The following is a 25,062-nucleotide window of genomic DNA, read 5'->3' as shown; positions in this document are numbered from 1 at the left end:
CTTCACTAAATCTTGCAAAAAGAAAAAAATCTTCACTGCTATAAGAAATTAAATAACTGCCCTCTCTCTAGCTTTTGTGCTGTGTAGATCCAGCTTTCTGTTCCTGAATAAGTAGGTGTAGGATTAACAGTGTTACTGCCCTCGACCCATACAATGCATTAAATTACTTTCTAGATACAAGAAACAGCATTTAAATGGTAGGAGAAACAGATACTTTGGAAATAAATTGTGATTATCATCATTGCTTGGAACAGAAATTTGAGGGGGGAGGGGGAGCTGGGAATTGCTTTGAAAGGAAAATAATTATTGTCACATAATAAAGTATTGTAAGCAAAACTAATTTTGCAATTATTATTTAGGGTTCTGCTTTAAATCTCATCAGAATAGAGAAAATGTGACATTTTAGAAATAACAGTGTGCTATCTATCCATCCGGTTTCCATTATGGTTGTGTTGTATAAGAAAGTGTATCATATCAGGTTGTTATTTTTTCTAGAATAAATGAACAATAGCCTTTGACAGCTATCACAGTCATGCAGCAACCATAAATAATCGGAGATATGATTCCTACTGCTGGCTTATGCTACATGGCATGTACATCTAGCTGCACATCCAACACTTTCACCAACCATCTAAAAGAGTCAAGATGTTCAGATCTGACCTATGCATATTCACACTGATATTGCAAAACCTATTGAAATGGATTGTGAAGACGCTCTGTCTGGAGGGGTTTCGCTCTAGATAGGGTAAGCGGGCGCAGTACAGAGGCAAAATACAAGTTCTTAACTCAAACGTCAGTGTTTATGCACACTTGAGGCAATTGCACAAAACAGCAGGTAACTTTACAGTCTTGGTGTTAATTCACACACAATGCAAAGTTCATATAACACAAGTCACCTTGCTGGCAGTTCTGCCTCCAGTAGTCCACATCAGGCTTTAGGGGGCCTGTTTCCGCAGCATGCATCTCTCAGCCCTCCAGCACGGCACAAAGACTCAGATCCCAAAAACAGAGACCTCTCTGCTGAGCCCAGCTGCCTATTTAAGGACAGCCAGGTGCTGCCAAATCCCAGACCGGCACTTTAACTCTGGACCGGTATTTGACCTTACCTGGCTTGAAACCAGCCCAGCTGCACATGCTGGGAGGAAAATACCTGCCTTGCCAGACACAACCCCTCACTGTATCACATACACCCCCCTTTGTTCAACCCTGAGGGGGTGGACACACACCAGACAATGCACCAGGGACAGGACATCCGTGTTTCACTGCAAATGGCCTGCTCTGTGTTCTACCGAGAACTTAAAGTTCTGCAGAGACAAAAACCATCTGGTGACCCGGGCATTCCTGTCTTTGGCCTGGCTCATCCACTTGAGAGGGGAGTGGTTGGTCACCAGGTGGAAGTTTCTCCCCAACAAATGGTAGAGGAGAGACTCTAGAGCCCGCTTGATAGCCATGCACTCTCTCTCCGCTATACTGTACTTGGTTTCTGCTGGGGTGAGCTTGCGGCTTAGAAAGACAATGGGATGCTCCTTCCCGTTGACTTCCTGAGACAGTACAGTGCCGAGGCCTACTTCTGAGGAATCCGTTTGTACCACAAACTCCCTCTTGAAGTCGGGCGTCACCAAAACCGGCGACCCACATAGGGCTGACTTCAAAGCAGCAAAAGCCTTTTCCGCCTGATCATCCCAGCAAACCATCACTGATTTTAGTCCCTTCAAGAGCCCTTTCAAGGGAGCGGCTAGATTAGCAAAGTGGGGAACAAACCTCATGTATATCCCACCATTCCCAGGAATTACTTTATTTGCCTAGTGGTGACAGGTCGGGGCCAATCCCGTATCACCTCTATTTTGTTCACTTGATGTTTGATACCTCCACGCCTAATGACATACCCCAGGTACTTAGTCTCTTTTTTTTTTTTTTTTTGTATCAACAATTTTTATTGTTTTTCAAATAATAATAAAAGACAGATGACAATGGCGGGAGGTAGCGCCAATATGAAAGTACAAAAATATAAATATACGGTATTAAGTCATACCAGCACATCATAACACAGTAAATCAGAAAGCAGTGCCATAGATTAACATAAAAGGGGAAAGGGAAGTGGAGAAAACATCAACAAAACAAATGGTATAAATCAGGTAAGATATAAATATAAGTTATAGCTCACATGATGCAGCAACAGGGTACGGTATTAAGTCAATTATTTGCCCTATACAATAGAGAAAGGGTGAAATGGTAGTAATGAGAAAAGGAAGCTAGAAAAAATAAGTAAGTAAATATCAAGGAAGGCCCCTAAACGTCTTCCAAGGAGCCCACATGTCCAGGAAGGTGCTTCTAGTGCGGGTTTCCCAATGAGAGAGTTCCTCTAATCTAAACAGTTGGTCCACCTTTTGTGTCCATTTAGCCTCATCTGGGGCTTCTGTAGAAAGCCAAGCGGCAGCAACTAAAATTCTAGATGCAGCTAATAGCATAAGTAATAAGGACCTGACCTTCTTGTGGATCCCATCCAGCCCCAGGCCAAGGAGAGTCAGTTCAGGAGAACATACCAAAGAAGTGCCACAAATCTTATTACATTTAGTTATTATGGAATGCCACCATGTTTGAATAGTTGGGCATTCCCACCATATGTGGTAAAAAGTGCCCTTGGAGGTTTTGCATCTCCAACAGGAGTCGGAAACGTTGGAAAAGTATTGCGCAATATTTTCTGGAGTTTTGTACCACCGCATCATAATCTTGTATCCATTTTCCTGAACACGCACGCACCTTGAAATTTTCAGTGGGGGTTAGGGATCGGTTGAGATCTTTTTCCCAAACTCTCACTATAGCTGGTTTAATGTCAGTAACCGGTGACTTGATCTTTTTGTATATGAATGAAATTAATCTATTAGGCGCTTGTTTAGATCCAATTAGCTCTTCAAACCATGGGAACAGAGGTGTCACCTTAGGAAGGCTCTCCACCGAAGCCATTTCAGATCGTATATATTTGTGTACAAATGAAAGAGACATAGATTCTTTCAAGTTGGTAAGAAGGAGAGGAAGGGGGGGGGGAAGTACCGTGTTCTTTTAGGATATCTGATATGAGTAAGTTAGACTGCCTAATCACGGGGCTACAAGTCTCTTTTAAATCCAAGGGTGCTAAATCGATGACATCTCCCAAAGTCAGAAGTGAGGAAGGAGTAGTAAGCATTATACCTCTAGAGGAGAACCATTCCCAAACTGCCAATGAGCATCTTATCATGGGATTTTGGATTTGAGAAGATAGGGGAAAGGATTTCCCAGCAAGCAGAACAGCTCTGGGAGTGGAGGGGAGAAAGCTATTTTCCATCTGGACCCAAAATTTATGGGGGGGAGCTCTAATCCAATCTACTACTCTGGCTAGATGTATGGCTTTCATGTATATTTCAGGATCTGGGAGATTAATCCCACCTAGCTCCTTTGGTTTGGTGAGAGTGTCCAATGCAATTCTCGGTCTGCGCCCCTTCCAAATAAAATGACGTACTGCTTTGTTAAACCTATTAAAGAAGGATTTCGGTATCTTGATAGGCAGAACCTGCATGACATATGTCAATTTGGGTAGAATCAATGCCGATACCATATTCTTTCTGCCAAACCAAGACAGGAAAGGGAGGTCCAACGAGTCCATCTGGCCAATAACCGACTTTAAAAGAGGGATAAAGTTTAGTTTGTATAAGTCTTTAGTATTAGGGGATATGTTCACTCCCAGGTACGTCAACATTTGTGTGGACCAGTTAAAGGGAGATTGGAGCTTAAGAATTCTAATTGTTGAGGGGGGGAACCCACTATGAATGAGTTGAGATTTAGCAGGGTTTACCTTGAAATTAGAGAGTGACCCGAATAAATCCAATAACGATAAGATAGCAGGAAGAGATTTTTTCGGATTGGTTGTGCAGATCAAGAGGTCATCAGCAAATGCAGCCAATTTGATTTCCTGACTTCCCACTTTAAGTCCTATAATATCTGTCTGCTGCCTCAGGGATTGTAAAAGCGTCTCCATAACCAATACGAAAATGAGCGGGGACAGGGGACAGCCCTGTCTTGTGCCATTCCTTATACTGAAGCAGGAAGACAGGGTATCATTAACTAGTACCGATGCCGAGGAGGAGTGATACATAGCCCTGATTGCATTTGAGAATTGAACAGGGATATTAAATTTGGCTAGTGTAAGACTAATATATAGCCAGTCTATTCTGTCAAACGCCTTCTCGGCATCGGTACCTAAGAGAACTATGGGTATTTTTTTAAAAGAGGAGAAGTACAATGCATTTAGAACTTTCATAACATTGTCCTTACCCTCTCGTCCCTTAACAAATCCGACCTGGTCCGGATGGATCAGGGAGGGGAGTAGTTTTTGCAGTCTAGTAGCCAACATTTTAGCCAGTAGTTTAAGGTCAGTGTTAAGCAAAGATATAGGACGATAATTTGAGCAGATGGAATGATCTTTACCTGGTTTGGGAATAATTGTTATCGTAGCTCTAGACATATCGGATGACACAGGGGAGTTATGCAAAGCATTATTGCATATTGGAAGTAGGTGGGGAAACAGGACTTCGGAATAAGCTTTATAATAGGACAGAGGTAAACCGTCTGGTCCGGGGCATTTCCCGGCTGGGGATGAATTAAGTGCTTCTTGGATGTCCGCTATAGTAAACGGAGCAGCCAGCTGGTCATGTTGGTTATCTGTAAGAATAGGGAGATGAAGCAAGCTAAGAAAGGAAGAGATATTTTGTTCTTTATCCAGTCCAGGATCAGGAAGATGGGGGGGGGGGAGATTATACAGGGACTCATAATACAACTTAAACTGTTCTGCTATTTCTTCTGTTTTGAGCAACACTGAACCTGTTGGAGAGGTAATTTTATGTATAAAGCCATTCAGTTTTCTACGTTTAATCCGTTGCATCTGAAACTTTGTTGCTTTATCGCCATGAGCAAAAAATTTTTGCTGAGAGCTTAAAAAATACTTTGCAGAGCGCTCATTTAGTAAGTTTTTAAGCTCTGTTTTGAGTAGAATAAGTTCAGATAAGTGAAGTTGCAATAAAGAAATTTTATGAGTCTTCTCTAAGTTATTAATCCTGGAAAGAAGGAAGTTTATTTTTTTATCGGCCTCTTTCTTCAGATAAGAGCATAGGCTTATCAATTGTCCCCTTATATAGGCTTTATGGGCATCCCATAGGGTATTCGGGGAAGTGTCAGAAGTAAGATTAATTTGGAAGTATTCCTTTAGGAGAGATAGTATTTTATTCTTATGTTTGGCATTTTCCAAGATGGACTCGTTGAACCTCCAACCAGATTTCTTACCCATACCTTGTGAAGGGCAGATGGAGCAGAAGACTGGTGAATGGTCTGATAGTGTCATGGACCCTATTTTCGCCGAAGAGCAAAGTTGCAAATGTTCTTTGGAGATTAATACATAATCAATTCTGCTATATGAGTTGTTGGCTGCAGAAAAAAAAGAGTAGTCAATACTAGAGTTGAGCGAACACCTGGATGTTCGGGTTCGAGAAGTTCGGCCGAACATCCCGGAAATGTTCGGGTTCGGGATCCGAACCCGATCCGAACTTCGTCCCGAACCCGAACCCCATTGAAGTCAATGGGGACCCGAACTTTTCGGCACTAAAACGGCTGTAAAACAGCCCAGGAAAGGGCTAGAGGGCTGCAAAAGGCAGCAACATGTAGGTAAATCCCCTGCAAACAAATGTGGATAGGGAAATTAATTAAAATAAAAATTAAATAAATAAAAATTAACCAAAATCAATTGGAGAGAGGTTCCATAGCAGAGAATCTGGCTTCCCGTCACCCACCACTGGAACAGTCCATTCTCAGATATTTAGGCCCCGGCACCCAGGCAGAGGAGAGAGGTCCCGTAACAGAGAATCTGTCTTCATGTCAGCAGAGAATTAGTCTGCATGTCATAGCAGAGAATGAGGCTTCACGTCAGCCACCACTGCAACAGTCCATTGGCATATATTTAGGCCTAGCACACAGGCAGAGGAGAGAGGTCCCGTAACAGAGAATCTGGCTTCATGTCAGCAGAGAATCAGTCTGCATGTCATAGCAGAGAATGAGGCTTCACGTCAGCCACCACTGCAACAGTCCATTGGCATATATTTAGGCCCAGCACACACACAGGCAGAGGAGAGAGGTCCCGTAACAGAGAATCTGGCTTCATGTCAGCAGAGAATCAGTCTGCATGTCATAGCAGAGAATGAGGCTTCACGTCAGCCACCACTGCAACAGTCCATTGGCATATATTTAGGCCCAGCACACACACAGGCAGAGGAGAGAGGTCCCGTAACAGAGAATCTGGCTTCATGTCAGCAGAGAATCAGTCTGCATGTCATAGCAGAGAATGAGGCTTCACGTCAGCCACCACTGCAACAGTCCATTGGCATATATTTAGGCCCAGCACACACACAGGCAGAGGAGAGAGGTCCCGTAACAGAGAATCTGGCTTCATGTCAGCAGAGAATCAGTCTGCATGTCATAGCAGAGAATGAGGCTTCACGTCAGCCACCACTGCAACAGTCCATTGGCATATATTTAGGCCCAGCACACACACAGGCAGAGGAGAGAGGTCCCGTAACAGAGAATCTGTCTTCATGTCAGCAGAGAATTAGTCTGCATGTCATAGCAGAGAATGAGGCTTCACGTCACCCACCACTGCAACAGTCCATTGGCATATATTTAGGCCTAGCACACAGGCAGAGCAGAGAGGTCCCGTAACAGACAATCTGGCTTCATGACAGCAGAGAATCAGTCTGCATGTCATAGCAGAGAATGAGGCTTCACGTCACCCACCACTGCAACAGTCCATTGGCATATATTTAGGCCTAGCACACAGGCAGAGCAGAGAGGTCCCGTAACAGACAATCTGGCTTCATGTCAGCAGAGAATCAGTCTGCATGTCATAGCAGAGAATGAGGCTTCACGTCACCCACCACTGCAACAGTCCATTGGCATATATTTAGGCCTAGCACACAGGCAGAGCAGAGAGGTCCCGTAACAGACAATCTGGCTTCATGACAGCAGAGAATCAGTCTGCATGTCATAGCAGAGAATGAGGCTTCACGTCACCCACCACTGCAACAGTCCATTGGCATATATTTAGGCCTAGCACACAGGCAGAGCAGAGAGGTCCCGTAACAGACAATCTGGCTTCATGTCAGCAGAGAATCAGTCTGCATGTCATAGCAGAGAATGAGGCTTCACGTCACCCACCACTGCAACAGTCCATTGGCATATATTTAGGCCTAGCACACAGGCAGAGCAGAGAGGTCCCGTAACAGACGATCTGGCTTCATGTCAGCAGAGAATCAGTCTGCATGTCATAGCAGAGAATCAGGCTTCACGTCAGCCACCACTGCAACAGTCCATTGTCATAAATTTAGGCCCAGCACCCAGGCAGAGGAGAGAGGTCCCGTAACAGACAATCTGGCTTCATGTCAGCAGAGAATTAGTCTGCATGTCATAGCAGAGAATCAGGCTTCATGTCAGCCACCACTGCAACAGTCCATTGGCATATATTTAGGCCTAGCACACAGGCAGAGGAGAGGTTCATTCAACTTTGGGTAGCATCGCAATATAATGGTAAAATGAAAATAAAAATAGGATTGAATGAGGAAGTGCCCTGGAGTCCAATAATATATGGTTATGGGGAGGTAGTTAATGTCTAATCTGGACAAGGGACGGACAGGTCCTGTGGGATCCATGCCTGGTTCATTTTTATGAACGTCAGCTTGTCCACATTGGCTGTAGACAGGCGGCTGCGTTTGTCTGTAATGACGCCCCCTGCCGTGCTGAATACACGTTCAGACAAAACGCTGGCTGCCGGGCAGGCCAGCACCTCCAAGGCATAAAAGGCTAGCTCTGGCCACGTGGACAATTTAGAGACCCAGAAGTTGAATGGGGCCGAACCATCAGTCAGTACGTGGAGGGGTGTGCACACGTACTGTTCCACCATGTTAGTGAAATGTTGCCTCCTGCTAACACGTTGCGTATCAGGTGGTGGTGCAGTTAGCTGTGGCGTGTTGACAAAAGTTTTCCACATCTCTGCCATGCTAACCCTGCCCTCAGAGGAGCTGGCCGTGACACAGCTGCCTTGGCGACCTCTTGCTCCTCCTCTGCCTTGGCCTTGGGCTTCCACTTGTTCCCCTGTGACATTTGGGAATGCTCTCAGTAGCGCGTCTACCAACGTGCGCTTGTACTCGCGCATCTTCCTATCACGCTCCAGTGCAGGAAGTAAGGTGGGCACATTGTCTTTGTAGCGTGGATCCAGCAGGGTGGCAACCCAGTAGTCCGCACAGGTTAAAATGTGGGCAACTCTGCTGTCGTTGCGCAGGCACTGCAGCATGTAGTCGCTCATGTGTGCCAGGCTGCCCAGGGGTAAGGACAAGCTGTCCTCTGTGGGAGGCGTATCGTCATCGTCCTGCCTTTCCCCCCAGCCACGCACCAGTGATGGACCCGAGCTGCGTTGGGTGCCACCCCGCTGTGACCATGCTTCATCCTCATCCTCCTCCACCTCCTCCTCATCCTCGTCCTCCTCGTCCTCCAGTAGTGGGCCCTGGCTGGCCACATTTGTACCTGGCCTCTGCTGTTGCAAAAAACCTCCCTCTGAGTCACTTCGAAGAGACTGGCCTGAAAGTGCTAAAAATGACCCCTCTTCCTCATCCTCCTCCTCCTCCTCCTGGGCCACCTCCTGTTCCATCATCGCCCTAAGTGTTTTCTCAAGGAGACATAGAAGTGGTATTGTAACGCTGATAACGGTGTCATCGCCACTGGCCATGTTGGTGGAGTACTCGAAACAGCGCAACAGGGCACACAGGTCTCGCATGGAGGCCCAGTCATTGGTGGTGAAGTGGTGCTGTTCTGTAGTGCGACTGACCCGTGCGTGCTGCAGCTGAAACTCCACTATGGCCTGCTGCTGCTCGCACAGTCTGTCCAGCATGTGCAAGGTGGAGTTCCACCTGGTGGGCACGTCGCATATGAGGCGGTGAGCGGGAAGGCCGAAGTTACGCTGTAGCGCAGACAGGCGAGCAGCGGCAGGATGTGAACGCCGGAAGCGCGAACAGACGGCCCGCACTTTATGCAGCAGCTCTGACATGTCGGGGTAGTTGTGAATGAACTTCTGCACCACCAAATTCAGCACATGCGCCAAGCAAGGGATGTGCGTCAAATTGGCTAGTCCCAGAGCTGCAACGAGATTTCGCCCATTATCACACACCACCAGGCCGGGCTTGAGGCTCACCGGCAGCAACCACTCGTCGGTCTGTTGTTCAATACCCCGCCACAACTCCTGTGCGGTGTGGGGCCTGTCCCCCAAACATATGAGTTTCAGAATGGCCTGCTGACGTTTACCCCGGGCTGTGCTGAAGTTGGTGGTGAAGGTGTGTGGCTGACTGGATGAGCAGGTGGAAGAAGAGGAGGAGGAAGCCGAGAAGGAGGAGGTGGCAACAGGAGGCAAAGAATGTTGCCCTGCGATCCTTGGCGGCGGCAGGACGTGCGCCAAACAGCTCTCCGCCTGGGGCCCAGCTGCCACTACATTTACCCAGTGTGCAGTTAGGGAGATATAGCGTCCCTGGCCGTGCTTACTGGTCCACGTATCTGTGGTTAGGTGGACCTTGCTACAGATGGCGTTGCGCAGTGCACACTTGATTTTATCGGATACTTGGTTGTGCAGGGAAGGCACGGCTCTCTTGGAGAAGTAGTGCCGGCTGGGAACAACATACTGTGGGACAGCAAGCGACATGAGCTGTTTGAAGCTGTCTGTGTCCACCAGCCTAAATGACAGCATTTCATAGGCCAGTAGTTTAGAAATGCTGGCATTCAGGGCCAGGGATCGAGGGTGGCTAGGTGGGAATTTACGCTTTCTATCAAATGTTTGTGAGATGGAGAGCTGAACGCTGGCGTGTGACATGGTTGAGACGCTTGGTGACGGAGGTGGTGGTGGTGGTGTTGGTGGTACATCCCCTGTTTGCTGGGCGGCAGGTGCCAACGTTCCTCCAGAGGCGGAGGAAGAGGCCGAGGCGGCAGCAGCAGAATAGGCCGAGGCGGCAGCAGCAGAAGAGGTAGCAGGGGGAGCCTGAGTGACTTCCTTGGTTTTAAGGTGTTTACTCCACTGCAGTTCATGCTTTGCATGCAGGTGCCTGGTCATGCAGGTTGTGCTCAGGTTCAGAACGTTAATGCCTCGCTTCAGGCTCTGATGGCACAGCGTGCAAACCACTCGGGTCTTGTCGTCAGCACATTGTTTGAAGAAGTGCCATGCCAGGGAACTCCTTGAAGCTGCCTTTGGGGTGCTCGGTCCCAGATGGCGGCGGTCAGTAGCAGGCGGAGTCTCTTGGCGGCGGGTGTTCTGCTTTTGCCCACTGCTCCCTCTTTTGCTACGCTGTTGGCTCGGTCTCACCACTGCCTCTTCCTCCGAACTGTGAAAGTCAGTGGCACGACCTTCATTCCATGTGGGGTCTAGGACCTCATCGTCCCCTGCATCGTCTTCCACCCAGTCTTGATCCCTGACCTCCTGTTCAGTCTGCACACTGCAGAAAGACGCAGCAGTTGGCACCTGTGTTTCGTCATCATCAGAGACATGCTGAGGTGGTATTCCCATGTCCTCATCATCAGGAAACATAAGTGGTTGTGCGTCAGTGCATTCTATGTCTTTCACCGCTGGGGAAGGGCTAGGTGGATGCCCTTGGGAAACCCTGCCAGCGGAGTCTTCAAACAGCATAAGAGACTGCTGCATAACTTGAGGCTGAGACAGTTTCCCTGGTATGCATGGGGGTGATGTGACAGACTGATGGGGTTGGTTTTCAGGCGCCATCTGTGCGCTTTCTGCAGAAGACTGGGTGGGAGATAATGTGAACGTGCTGGATCCACTGTCGGCCACCCAATTGACTAATGCCTGTACCTGCTCAGGCCTTACCATCCTTAGAACGGCATTGGGCCCCACCATATATCGCTGTAAATTCTGGCGGCTACTGGGACCTGAGGTAGTTGGTACACTAGGACGTGTGGATGTGGCAGAACGGCCACGTCCTCTCCCAGCACCAGAGGGTCCACTAACACCACCACGACCATGTCCACGTCCGCGTCCCTTACTAGATGTTTTTCTCATTGTTATGGTTCACCACAACAACAAATATATTATTTGGCCCAATGTATTGTATTCAAATTCAGCGGGATATAAATTTGAGGCCTAGTATTTAGGCGCTGGGTGACCGGTATGGATTTAGTGACAGAATTAGACTTGGAAATGCACAGAAGCGTGTGTGTGAAGTTATTCTGAATGACCCTATGTGCACCTTGAATATTATATACCCTTTTTGGGATAGATTTCAAATAGCTCTGATATAGCAGGAACCACTAAATTATGAAATTGCTAAATTGGGAATTGTACTTCAACCCAGAACAAAAAATGTGCTTTGACGGGCACTAAATAACTTTCCCAGCTACAACAGTACAGCGGTAACGAGAGATTTAGAGGGATTTAAATTTGAGGCCTAGTATTTAGGCGCTGGGTGACAGGTATGGGTTTAGTGACAGAATTAGACTTGGAAATACACAGTAGCGGGTGTGTGTGAAGTTATTCTGAATGACCCAATGTGCACCTTCAATATTATATACCCTTTTTGGGATAGATTTCAAATAACTCTGATATAGCAGGAACCACTAAATTATGAAATTGCTAAATTGGGAATTGTACTTCAACCCAGAACAAAAAATGTGCTTTGACGGACACTAAATATCTTGCCCAGCAACAACAGTACAGCGGTGGGTAACGAGAGATTTAGAGGGATTTAAATTTGAGGCCTAGTATTTAGGCGCTGGGTCACCGGTATGGATTTAGTGACAGAATTAGACTTGGAAATGCACAGAAGCGTGTGTGTGAAGTTATTCTGAATGACCCTATGTGCACCTTCAATATTATATACCCTTTTAGGGATAGATTTCAAATAGCTCTGATATAGCAGAAACCACTAAATTATGAAATTGCTAAATTGGGAATTGTACTTCAACCCAGAACAAAAAATGTGCTTTGACGGACACTAAATATCTTGCCCAGCAACAACAGTACAGCGGTGGGTAACGAGAGATTTAGAGGGATTTAAATTTGAGGCCTAGTATTTAGGCGCTGGGTGACAGGTATGGGTTTAGTGACAGAATTAGACTTGGAAATACACAGTAGCGGGTGTGTGTGAAGTTATTCTGAATGACCCAATGTGCACCTTCAATATTATATACCCTTTTTGGGATAGATTTCAAATAGCTCTGATATAGCAGGAACCACTAAATTATGAAATTGCTAAATTGGGAATTGTACTTCAACCCAGAACAAAAAATGTGCTTTGACGGACACTAAATATCTTGCCCAGCAACAACAGTACAGCGGTGGGTAACGAGAGATTTAGAGGGATTTAAATTTGAGGCCTAGTATTTAGGCGCTGGGTCACCGGTATGGATTTAGTGACAGAATTAGACTTGGAAATGCACAGAAGCGTGTGTGTGAAGTTATTCTGAATGACCCTATGTGCACCTTCAATATTATATACCCTTTTAGGGATAGATTTCAAATAGCTCTGATATAGCAGAAACCACTAAATTATGAAATTGCTAAATTGGGAATTGTACTTCAACCCAGAACAAAAAATGTGCTTTGACGGACACTAAATATCTTGCCCAGCAACAACAGTACAGCGGTGGGTAACGAGAGATTTAGAGGGATTTAAATTTGAGGCCTAGTATTTAGGCGCTGGGTGACAGGTATGGGTTTAGTGACAGAATTAGACTTGGAAATACACAGTAGCGGGTGTGTGTGAAGTTATTCTGAATGACCCAATGTGCACCTTCAATATTATATACCCTTTTTAGGGATAGATTTCAAATAGCTCTGATATAGCAGAAACCACTAAATTATGAAATTGCTAAATTGGGAATTGTACTTCAACCCAGAACAAAAAATGTGCTTTGACGGACACTAAATATCTTGCCCAGCAACAACAGTACAGTGGTGGGTAACGAGAGATTTAGAGGGATTTAAATTTGAGGCCTAGTATTTAGGCGCTGGGTCACCGGTATGGATTTAGTGACAGAATTAGACTTGGAAATGCACAGAAGCGTGTGTGTGAAGTTATTCTGAATGACCCTATGTGCACCTTCAATATTATATACCCTTTTAGGGATAGATTTCAAATAGCTCTGATATAGCAGAAACCACTAAATTATGAAATTGCTAAATTGGGAATTGTACTTCAACCCAGAACAAAAAATGTGCTTTGACGGACACTAAATATCTTGCCCAGCAACAACAGTACAGCGGTGGGTAACGAGAGATTTAGAGGGATTTAAATTTGAGGCCTAGTATTTAGGCGCTGGGTGACAGGTATGGGTTTAGTGACAGAATTAGACTTGGAAATACACAGTAGCGGGTGTGTGTGAAGTTATTCTGAATGACCCAATGTGCACCTTCAATATTATATACCCTTTTTGGGATAGATTTCAAATAGCTCTGATATAGCAGGAACCACTAAATTATGAAATTGCTAAATTGGGAATTGTATTTCAACCCAGAACAAGAAATGTGCTTGAACGGACACTAAATAACTCGCCCAGCTACAGCACTAGGGACAGATTTAGCTGGATATAAATTTGAGGCCTAGTATTTAGGCGCTGGGTGACCGGTATGGATTTAGTGACAGAATTAGACTGGGATATGGCCAAAAAATGAACAGACTATTGCTGGTTAAATGCACTTGGTGTGACAGCTTCACCCTGATGTAGGCTTTAGCCAAAAAACAACCACACCATTGAGGGTTAAATGCACTTGGTGACAGGCGCAGCTTGCCCCTGATTTTGTATATGGCCAAAAAATGAACAGACTATTGCTGGTTAAATGCACTTGGTGTGACAGCTTCACCCTGATGTAGGCTTTAGCCAAAAAACAACCACACCATTGAGGGTTAAATGCACTTGGTGACAGGCGCAGCTTGCCCCTGATTTTGTATATGGCCAAAAAATGAACAGACTATTGCTGGTTAAATGCACTTGGTGTGACAGCTTCACCCTGATGTAGGCTTTAGCCAAAAAACAACCACACCATTGAGGGTTAAATGCACTTGGTGACAGGCGCAGCTTGCCCCTGATTTAGTATATGGCCAAAAAATGAACAGACTATTGCTGGTTAAATGCACTTGGTGTGACAGCTTCACCCTGATGTAGGCTTTAGCCAAAAAACAACCACACCATTGAGGGTTAAATGCACTTGGTCGCAGCTTGTGCTGGCGCACCACAAGACACAAAATGGCCGCCGATCACCCCAGAAAAATGAGACTGACAAACGGTCTGTGCAGCCTAAAAACAGTGAGCAATTGAGGATCAGCAGCTCAATGATCCACAGCTGCAGATCGATCAGTTAATCAAGTCCTTTGGAGGAGTTAATCTGCCTAATCTCGCCCTACTGTCGCAGCCGCAACCTCTCCCTACGCTAATCAGAGCAGAGTGACGGGCGGCGCTATGTGACTCCAGCTTAAATAGAGGCTGGGTCACATGGTGCTCTGGCCAATCACAGCCATGCCAATAGTAGGCATGGCTGTGATGGCCTCTTGGGGCAAGTAGTATGACGCTTGTTGATTGGCTGCTTTGCAGCCTTTCAAAAAGCGCCAAGAAAGCGTCACAAAAGCGCGAAGAAAGCGACGAACACCGAACCCGAACCCGGACTTTTACGAAAATGTCCGGGTTCGGGTCCGTGTCACGGACACCCCAAAATTCGGTACGAACCCGAACTATACAGTTCGAGTTCGCTCATCCCTAGTCAATACTATTAGGATTAAGACATCTCCACACATCAACCAAACCAAGATTGAACATTCTAGCCAGAGTAGCTTTGATTGCCTTAGAGGGGAGAGCTGATTTTTTTGAAGACGTATCCAAAAGGGGATTAAGAGGCATATTCAAATCTCCCGCTAATATTAATATACCTTCCCTATGTTTCTCAACTAAAGATAGAAGGCTGGCAATCCATCTAGTTTGGTCAGCATTAGGGGCGTAGGCATTAACAAAAGTGTACAAGGTTTGACCGATTTTTCCTTTTAATATAATGTAACGACCCTCTGGGTCTTGAATATGACTAAGATAGGTGAATGGGGTGTTTCGCCTGAAACCAATGCTGACCCCTCTAGACGCCGCCCCATCTGCGCCACAATGATACCAAGTAGGGTATTTAGTGAATGATAGGTTTGGAAAGTTATCCTGCTTAAAATGAGTTTCTTGTAGGAAAATCACTGCACTTTTTTCCTTCCAGAGGAGAGAAAAGATTTGACTGCGTTTAGAGGGGGATCTTAATCCTTTCACATTATAAGAGACAATTACTAGTTCAGACATAACTTGACCATAATAACATACGGAGCATAGCTATACTTAATGAGCATAATATAATCTATAGGCCCTGAGTTATACCATATTAACATATAAACAGAAACTTGAGACCACACTAAGTGGTATAACAACAACATGTGAAGTCGCACGTACAGCAACTATCAAATGGGGTAGAGGGAGAGTGAAACAAGTTCACAAGTAACCTGCATCAGGGAGGGAACCGGCCTAAAATATAAAGCATAAAATCATAAGAGACAAAAGCATAGATCAAATCTGTAAAAGGAAGGTGACATTAAAGCTGGATTAAAATAACAGTAATTGAGGACAGTATAGCGGACTACAAATAGAGAGGGACTGACAGGACAGTAGGAGAATAGAAAAAGAAAAGTCAAAGACAAATGACACCAAGAGTTCAGGAGCTATCCTGTGAGAAGTGGGTCTTTTTTGGTGTTGAGACATCTCTGGACTTCTTGGATCTCATTTTCTTCGGTGTTGCAGTAGTCTCCCAAGGCTGGGGGACAGGTAAAGCTGGTAAAGCTGAAATATCTTGAACTTTGTCCCAATCTGGAATGTTCAAAGGAGGAGAGTCCAAAGCTATATAAGCTTCCGATAAGTCCGAGAAGGATGATATCATGATCCTTTTTCTATCAGCTAGGAAGGACAACCCAAACGGAAAAGACCATCTGTAGAGGATCTTCTTTTCCTTAAGCAATGACGTAAGGGGCCTCAAAAATCGCCTTTTTTGCAGGGTAGATGGTGATAAATCTTGGTATATCTGTATCTGCGACTCCTCCAGGAGAATCGATGGTGCAATTCTGGCAGCTTTCAATATTGCTTCCTTATCCTGGTAGTTCAGGAAACGACATATCACGTCCCTGGGGGGATCAGTGTCCTTAAGACGAGGGCGTAAAGCTCTGTGTGCCCGTTCGATTATCAGCATGGCTGGATCAAATTCTCCCAGCAAGGAAGTGACTATTTTTGTAATGGCGCTTGGAATGTCTGAGGTGGAGATCATCTCAGGGATCCCTCTAAACCGGAGGTTATTACGCCTTCCTCTATTCTCCTGGTCTTCCAGGGAGGAATATAACTGATTAAAGTGAAACTGACAGGCAGATAACGATTTAGTGACTGCAGCGCTGTGGTCAAGCGTCGCTGCGTGTGCAGTTTCTAGCGCATCCACTCTGTGGCCTATCTGTTGAATGTCCTGAGCCACCTCCTGTAGTTTCGAGATTACCGGGTGCATTGCCTCCTCTAAAGCTTGCTTAATGAAGCGACGTGAAACCGGGAGGTTGCGAGACTCACCCTCTTCCTCCGCGTCTTCCTCACCTTCAGAGAGGCTTGAAGTGCGGCCTCGTGGAGCGCCGCCGGGAGCCGCGGCCATCTTGGATTCTTTGGCCGGGCCGGCTGCCTGCTGCTTTTTCAGATACTTCGTCATGTCCGAGACCGCAGGCAAAGATTTAGCTTGTGCAGCTTGGTCACACTGCTTCTGGTTACCATATTTGACCATTTTGAGCTCTTCTGTGTTAAAGATAGCCGTTCCCTCAGCAGGTTGAAAGCAGGAGCTCTAACCGGATGCTTCCATTCAGTTCAGGCGCTAGCTCCGCCCCCCAGGTACTTAGTCTCTTCTAACCCTATCGCACATTTTTGGGGGTTAGCGGTTAGACCAGCTTTCCGAAGGGAGTCCACTACAGCCTGCACTTCAGGTAGGTGACTTTCCCAGTCGGTACTGTAGATGACAATATCGTCCAGGTAAGCCTAATCGTACCAATGATGTGGACAAAGCACAATGTCCATTAGTTACTGAAAAGTAGCGGGGGCGCCAAGCAGACTAAAGGGTAAGACCTTATATTGATACAGCCCCTCAGGCGTGATGAAGGCAGTTTTCTTTTTGGCAGCCTCCCTTAAGGGCACCTGCCAGCACCCTTTCGTGAGGTCAAAAACAGAAAAATACCGGGCTTGTCCTAACCTCTTGATGAGCTCATCTACCTGGGGCATGGGATACGCATCGAATTTGGAAACTTTGTTAAGTTTTCAAAAGTCGTTACAAAATTGCAACATCCCATCCGGCTTGGGTATCAATACTATAGGACTTGCCCACTCACTTTTTGACTCCTTAGTGACTCCTAGCTGCAACATTAGCTGCACCTCCTCCGATATGGCATGTCACCGAGCCTTGGGTACCCGGTATGGTTTTAATCAGACTTTTGCCTGAAGCTCAGTGACAATGTCATGCTTGATTATGGAAGAGCATCCAGGGAGGTCCGAGAACACATCTGTGTTCCGACTAACAAACTCCCTGGCCTCCTGAGTCTGTTTAGAGGAGAGGATGTCTGCAATTTTTATTGTCGCAGCCATCTCTCTTGCATCAGATAGAGGGAACGGTACCTCTTCTCCTAGAAAACCTGTCTGTCTTCTGTAAAGGTTTCCACAGTTTAAGTAAATTCACATGATAAACTTGCTCTGGCTTTCGCCACCCTGGCTGGTGTACCTTGAGGTTTACATCTCCAATTTTTTTGAGTACCTCGTAGGGCCCCTGCCACCTAGCCAGGAACTTACTGTCCACGTTCAGCACCAGAACCAAAACTCGATCATCCGGGTTAAAGACCCGGACCCGAGCCTGACGATTATAGACCCGACCTCGTAGCGCTCCACCAGGTCCACCATTTCTAGGGTGTTGCCAGGAGACACCTGGCCGATCCAGTGCCGGAGAGGGGATGGAAGAGCCCTCCAGAACATATCAGCCAATGGTCTATCCAGCATAGCCGTGAGACTCTTGCTCTTTTGCAAGAGGTAGAGAAAGTCATAATACTGGGTCCTCGCAGGCTCAGCCGAATTAAACACCCACTGATGTACCCGCTGGGCTTGGACCAACACATTCACCCCCAGTCTTGCCATAATCTCATCCTTTACTTTTTGGTAGTTGGCCGCTTGATTGTCCGGCAAGTCGAAGTACACCCACTGGGAGTTGGATGCCAGGAATAGAGCGACAACCCCAGACCACTGGTCAGGGGGTAGCTTTTACCTGATGGCCACTTTCTCGTACACCGCCAGGTAGGTTTTGATGTCGTCTGCGGCGGTCATCTTAGGAATTGCGGCACAGACTGCTTTCCGAGCATCGTGGATAATTTAGGGGTTTTTATGCCTCCCAGGAAAGGAAACCTTAATGTTTATCTCACCATTCATGTGAGATATTTCCTCACTCTCTTGCTCACTAAAAATTATATTACAGTGCCTTGCAAAAGTATTCATCCCCTTGACTTTTTCATATTTTGTTACACGACAGCCTTAAGTTCAATGCTAATCTGAAATTTATGTGATGGATCAGAACTAGGGATGAGCAAACTCGAACTGTATAGTTCGGGTTCGTACCGAATTTTGGGGTGTCCGTGACACGGACCCGAACCCGGACATTTTCGTAAAAGTCCGGGTTCGGGTTCGGTGTTCGTCGCTTTCTTGGCGCTTTCGTGATGCTTTCTTGGCGCTTTTTGAAAGGCTGCAAAGCAGCCAATCAACAAGCGTCATACTACTTGCCCCAAGAGGCCGTCACAGCCATGCCTACTATTGGCATGGCTGTGATTGGCCAGAGCACCATGTGACCCAGCCTCTATTTAAGCTGGAGTCACATAGTGCCGCCCGTCACTCTGCACTGATTAGCGTAGGGAGAGGTTGCGGCTGCGACAGTAGGGCGAGATTAGGCAGATTAACTCCTCCAAAGGACTTGATTAATCGATCGATCTGCAGCTGTGCATCATTGAGCTGCTGAAATTCAATTGCTCACTGTTTTTAGGCTGCCCAGACCGTTTGTCAGTCACTTTTTTCTGGGGTGATCGGCGGCCATTTTGTGTCTTGTGCGGTGCTGCGACCAAGTGCATCCAAGCTGCGACCAAGTGCATTTAACCCTCAATGGTGTGGTTGTTTTTTGGCTAAAGCCTACATCAGGGTGAAGCTGTCACACCAAGTGCATTTAACCAGCAATAGTCTGTTAATTTTTTGGCCATATACTAAATCAGGGGCAAGCTGCGCCCGTCACCAAGTGCATTTAACCCTCAGTAGTGTGGTTGGTCAAGCTGTCACACCAAGTGCATTTAACCAGCAATAGTCTGTTCATTTTTTGGCCATATACTACATCAGGGGCAAGCTGCGCCTGTCACCAAGTGCATTTAACCCTCAATGGTGTGGTTGTTTTTTGGCTAAAGCCTACATCAGGGTGAAGCTGTCACACCAAGTGCATTTAACCAGCAATAGTCTGTTCATTTTTTGGCCATATACTACATCAGGGGCAAGCTGCGCCCGTCACCAAGTGCATTTAACCCTCAGTAGTGTGGTTGGTCAAGCTGTCACACCAAGTGCATTTAACCAGCAATAGTGTGGTTATTTTTTGGCCATATCCCAGTCTAATTCTGTCACTAAATCCATACCGGTCACCCAGCGCCTAAATACTAGGCCTCAAATTTATATCCCGCTAAATCTGTCGTTACCGCTGTCCTGTTGTGGAAGGGCAAGTTTTTTAGTGTCCGTCAAAGCACATTTTTTGTTCTGGGTTGAAATACAATTCCCAATTTAGCAATTTCATAATTTAGTGGTTTCTGCTATATCAGAGCTATTTGAAATCTATCCCTAAAAGGGTATATAATATTCAAGGTGCACATAGGGTCATTCAGAATAACTTCACACACACGCTACTGTGCATTTCCAAGTCTAATTCTATTAGTAAATCCATACCGGTCACCCAGCGCCTAAATACTAGGCCTCAAATTTATATCCCGCTAAATCTGTCGTTACCGCTGTCCTGTTGTGGATGGGCAAGTTATTTAGTGTCCGTCAAAGCACATTTTTTGTTCTGGGTTGAAATACAATTCCCAATTTAGCAATTTCATAATTTAGTGGTTTCTGCTATATCAGAGCTATTTGAAATCTATCCCTAAAAGGGTATATAATATTCAAGGTGCACATAGGGTCATTCAGAATAACTTCACACACACGCTACTGTGCATTTCCAAGTCTAATTCTGTTAGTAAATCCATACCGGTCACCCAGCGCCTAAATACTAGGCCTCAAATTTATATCCCGCTAAATCTGTCGTTACCGCTGTCCTGTTGTGGATAGGCAAGTTTTTTAGTGTCCGTCAAAGCACATTTTTTGTTCTGGGTTGAAATACAATTCCCAATTTAGCAATTTCATAATTTAGTGGTTTCTGCTATATCAGAGCTATTTGAAATCTATCCCTAAAAGGGTATATAATATTCAAGGTGCACATAGGGTCATTCAGAATAACTTCACACACACGCTACTGTGCATTTCCAAGTCTAAATCTGTCACTAAATCCATACCGGTCACCCAGCGCCTAAATACTAGGCCTCAAATTTATATTCAGCTGAATTTGAATACAATACATTGGGCCAAATAATATTTTTGTTGTTGTGGTGAACCATAACAATGAGGAAAACATCTAGTAAGGGACGCGGACGTGGACATGGTCGTGGTGGTGTTAGTGGACCCTCTGGTGCTGGGAGAGGACGTGGCCGTTCTGCCACATCCACACGTCCTAGTGTACCAACTACCTCAGGTCCCAGTAGCCGCCAGAATTTACATGCGATATATGGTGGGGCCCAGTGCCGTTCTAAGGATGGTAAGGCCTGAGCAGGTACAGGCATTAGTCAATTGGGTGGCCGACAGTGGATCCAGCACGTTCACATTATCTCCCACCCAGTCTTCTGCAGAAAGCGCACAGATGGCGCCTGAAAACCAACCCCATCAGTCTGTCACATCACCCCCATGCATACCAGGGAAACTGTCTCAGCCTCAAGTTATGCAGCAGTCTCTTATGCTGTTTGAAGACTCTGCTGGCAGGGTTTCCCAAGGGCATCCACCTAGCCCTTCCCCAGCGGTGAAAGACATAGAATGCACTGACGCACAACCACTTATGTTTCCTGATGATGAGGACATGGGAATACCACCTCAGCATGTCTCTGATGATGACGAAACACAGGTGCCAACTGCTGCGTCTTTCTGCAGTGTGTAGACTGAACAGGAGATCAGGGATCAAGACTGGGTGGAAGACGATGCAGGGGACGATGAGGTCCTAGACCCCACATGGAATAAAGGTCGTGCCACTGACTTTCACAGTTCGGAGGAAGAGGCAGTGGTGAGACCGAGCCAACAGCGTAGCAAAAGAGGGAGCAGTGGGCAAAAGCAGAACACCCGCCGCCAAGAGACTCCGCCTGCTACTGACCGCCGCCATCTGGGACCGAGCACCCCAAAGGCAGCTTCAAGGAGTTCCCTGGCATGGCACTTCTTCAAACAATGTGCTGACGACAAGACCCGAGTGGTTTGCACGCTGTGCCATCAGAGCCTGAAGCGAGGCATTAACGTTCTGAACCTGAGCACAACCTGCATGACCAGGCACCTGCATGCAAAGCATGAACTGCAGTGGAGTAAACACCTTAAAACCAAGAAAGTCACTCAGGCTCCCCCTGCTACCTCTTCTGCTGCTGCCGCCTCGGCCTATTCTGCTGCTGCCGCCTCGGCCTCTTCCTCCGCCTCTGGAGGAACGTTGGCACCTGCCGCCCAGCAAACAGGGGATGTACCACCAACACCACCACCACCACCTCCGTCACCAAGCGTCTCAACCATGTCACACGCCGGCGTTCAGCTCTCCATCTCACAAACATTTGATAGAAAGCGTAAATTCCCACCTAGCCACCCTCGATCCCTGGCCCTGAATGCCAGCATTTCTAAACTACTGGCCTATGAAATGCTGTCATTTAGGCTGGTGGACACAGACAGCTTCAAACAGATCATGTCGCTTGCTGTCCCACAGTATGTTGTTCCCAGCCGCCACTACTTCTCCAAGAGAGCCGTGCCTTCCCTGCACAACCAAGTATCCGATAAAATCAAGTGTGCACTGCGCAACGCCATCTGTAGCAAGGTCCACCTAACCACAGATACGTGGACCAGTAAGCACGGCCAGGGACGCTATATCTCCCTAACTGCACACTGGGTAAATGTAGTGGAAGCTGGGCCCCAGGTGGAGAGCTGTTTGGCACACGTCCTTCCGCCGCCAAGGATCGCAGGGCAACATTCTTTGCCTCCTGTTGCCACCTCCTCCTTCTCGGCTTCCTCCTCCTCTTCTTCCACCTGCTCATCCAGTCAGCCACACACCTTCACCAACAACTTCAGCACAGCCCGGGGTAAACGTCAGCAGGCCATTCTGAAACTCATATGTTTGGGGGACAGGCCCCACACCGCACAGGAGTTGTGGCGGGGTATAGAACAACAGACCGACGAGTGGTTGCTGCCGGTGAGCCTCAAGCCCGGCCTGGTGGTGTGTGATAATGGGCGAAATCTCGTTGCAGCTCTGGGACTAGCCAATTTGACGCACATCCCTTGCTTGTGCTGAATTTGTTGGTGCAGAAGTTCATTCACAACTACCCCGACATGTCAGAGCTGCTGCATAAAGTGCGGGCCGTCTGTTCGCGCTTCCGGCGTTCACATCCTGCTGCTGCTCGCCTGTCTGCGCTACAGCGTAACTTCGGCCTTCCCGCTCACCGCCTCATATGCGACGTGCCCACCAGGTGGAACTCCACCTTGCACATGCTGGACAGACTGTGCGAGCAGCAGCAGGCCATAGTGGAGTTTCAGCTGCAGCACGCACGGGTCAGTCGCACTACAGAACAGCAGCACTTCACCACCAATGACTGGGCCTCCATGCTAGACCTGTGTGCCCTGTTGCGCTGTTTCGAGTACTCCACCAACATGGCCAGTGGCGATGACGCCGTTATCAGCGTTACAATACCACTTCTATGTCTCCTTGAGAAAACACTTAGGGCGATGATGGAAGAGGAGGTGGCCCAGGAGGAGGAGGAGGAGGAAGAGGGGTCATTTTTAGCACTTTCAGGCCAGTCTCTTCGAAGTGACTCAGAGGGAGGTTTTTGGCAACAGCAGAGGCCAGGTACAAATGTGGCCAGCCAGGGCCCACTACTGGAGGACGAGGAGGACGAGGATGAGGAGGAGGTGGAGGAGGATGAGGATGAAGCATGGTCACAGCGGGGTGGCACCCAACGCAGCTCGGGTCCATCACTGGTGCGTGGCTGGGGGGAAAGGCAGGACGATGACGATACGCCTCCCACAGAGTACAGCTTGTCCTTACCCCTGGGCAGCCTGGCACACATGAGCGACTACATGCTGAAGTGCCTGCGCAACGACAGCAGAGTTGCCCACATTTTAAGCTGTGCGGACTACTGGGTTGCCACCCTGCTGGATCCACGGTACAAAGACAATGTGCCCACCTTACTTCCTGCACTGGAGCGTGATAGGAAGATGCGCGAGTACAAGCGCACGTTGGTAGACGCGCTACTGAGAGCATTCCCAATTGTCACAGGGGAACAAGTGGAAGCCCAAGGCCAAGGCAGAGGAGGAGCAAGAGGTCGCCAAGGCAGCTGTGTCACGGCCAGCTCCTCTGAGGGCAGGGTTAGCATGGCAGAGATGTGGAAAACTTTTGTCAACACGCCACAGCTAACTGCACCACCACCTGATACGCAACGTGTTAGCAGGAGGCAACATTTCACTAACATGGTGGAACAGTACGTGTGCACACCCCTCCACGTACTGACTGATGGTTCGGCCCCATTCAACTTCTGGGTCTCTAAATTGTCCACGTGGCCAGAGCTAGCCTTTTATGCCTTGGAGGTGCTGGCCTGCCCGGCGGCCAGCGTTTTGTCTGAACGTGTATTCAGCACGGCAGGGGGTGTCATTACAGACAAACGCAGCCGCCTGTCTACAGCTAATGTGGACAAGCTGACGTTCATAAAAATGAACCAGGCATGGATCCCACAGGACCTGTCCGTCCCTTGTCCAGATTAGACATTAACTACCTCCCCTTAACCATATATTATTGTACTCCAGGGCACTTCCTCATTCAATTCTATTTTTATTTTCATTTTACCATTATATTGCGAGGCTACCCAAAGTTGAATGAACCTCTCCTCTGTCTGGGTGCCAGGGCCTAAATATATGCCAATGAACTGTTCCAATGTTGGGTGACGTGAAGCCTGATTCTCTGCTATGACATGCAGACTAATTCTCTGCTGACATGAAGCCAGATCCTCTGTTACGGGACCTCTCTCCTCTGCCTGGGTGCTGGGCCTAAATATCTGACAATGGACTGTTGCAGTGGTGGCTGACGTGAAGCCTGATTCTCTGCTATGACATGAAGACTGATTCTCTGCTGACATGAAGCCAGATTGTCTGTTACGGGACCTCTCTCCTCTGCCTGGGTGCTGGGCCTAAATTTATGAAAATGGACTGTTGCAGTGGTGGGTGACGTGAAGCCTGATTCTCTGCTATGATATGAAGACTGATTCTCTGCTGACATGAAGCCAGATTCTCTGTTACGGGACCTCTCTCCTCTGCCTGGGTGCCGGGGCCTAAATATCTGAGAATGGACTGTTCCAGTGGTGGGTGACGGGAAGCCAGATTCTCTGCTATGGGACCTCTCTCCAATTGATTTTGGTTAATTTTAATTTATTTAATTTTTATTTTAATTCATTTCCCTATCCACATTTGTTTGCATGGGATTTACCTACATGTTGCTGCCTTTTGCAGCCCTCTAGCCCTTTCCTGGGCTGTTTTACAGCCGTTTTAGTGCCGAAAAGTTCGGGTCCCCATTGACTTCAATGGGGTTCG

Source organism: Bufo gargarizans, chromosome 6, assembly GCF_014858855.1.
Source record: "Bufo gargarizans isolate SCDJY-AF-19 chromosome 6, ASM1485885v1, whole genome shotgun sequence".
NCBI lineage: Eukaryota > Metazoa > Chordata > Amphibia > Anura > Bufonidae > Bufo > Bufo gargarizans.
This window is presented reverse-complemented; position numbering follows the sequence as displayed.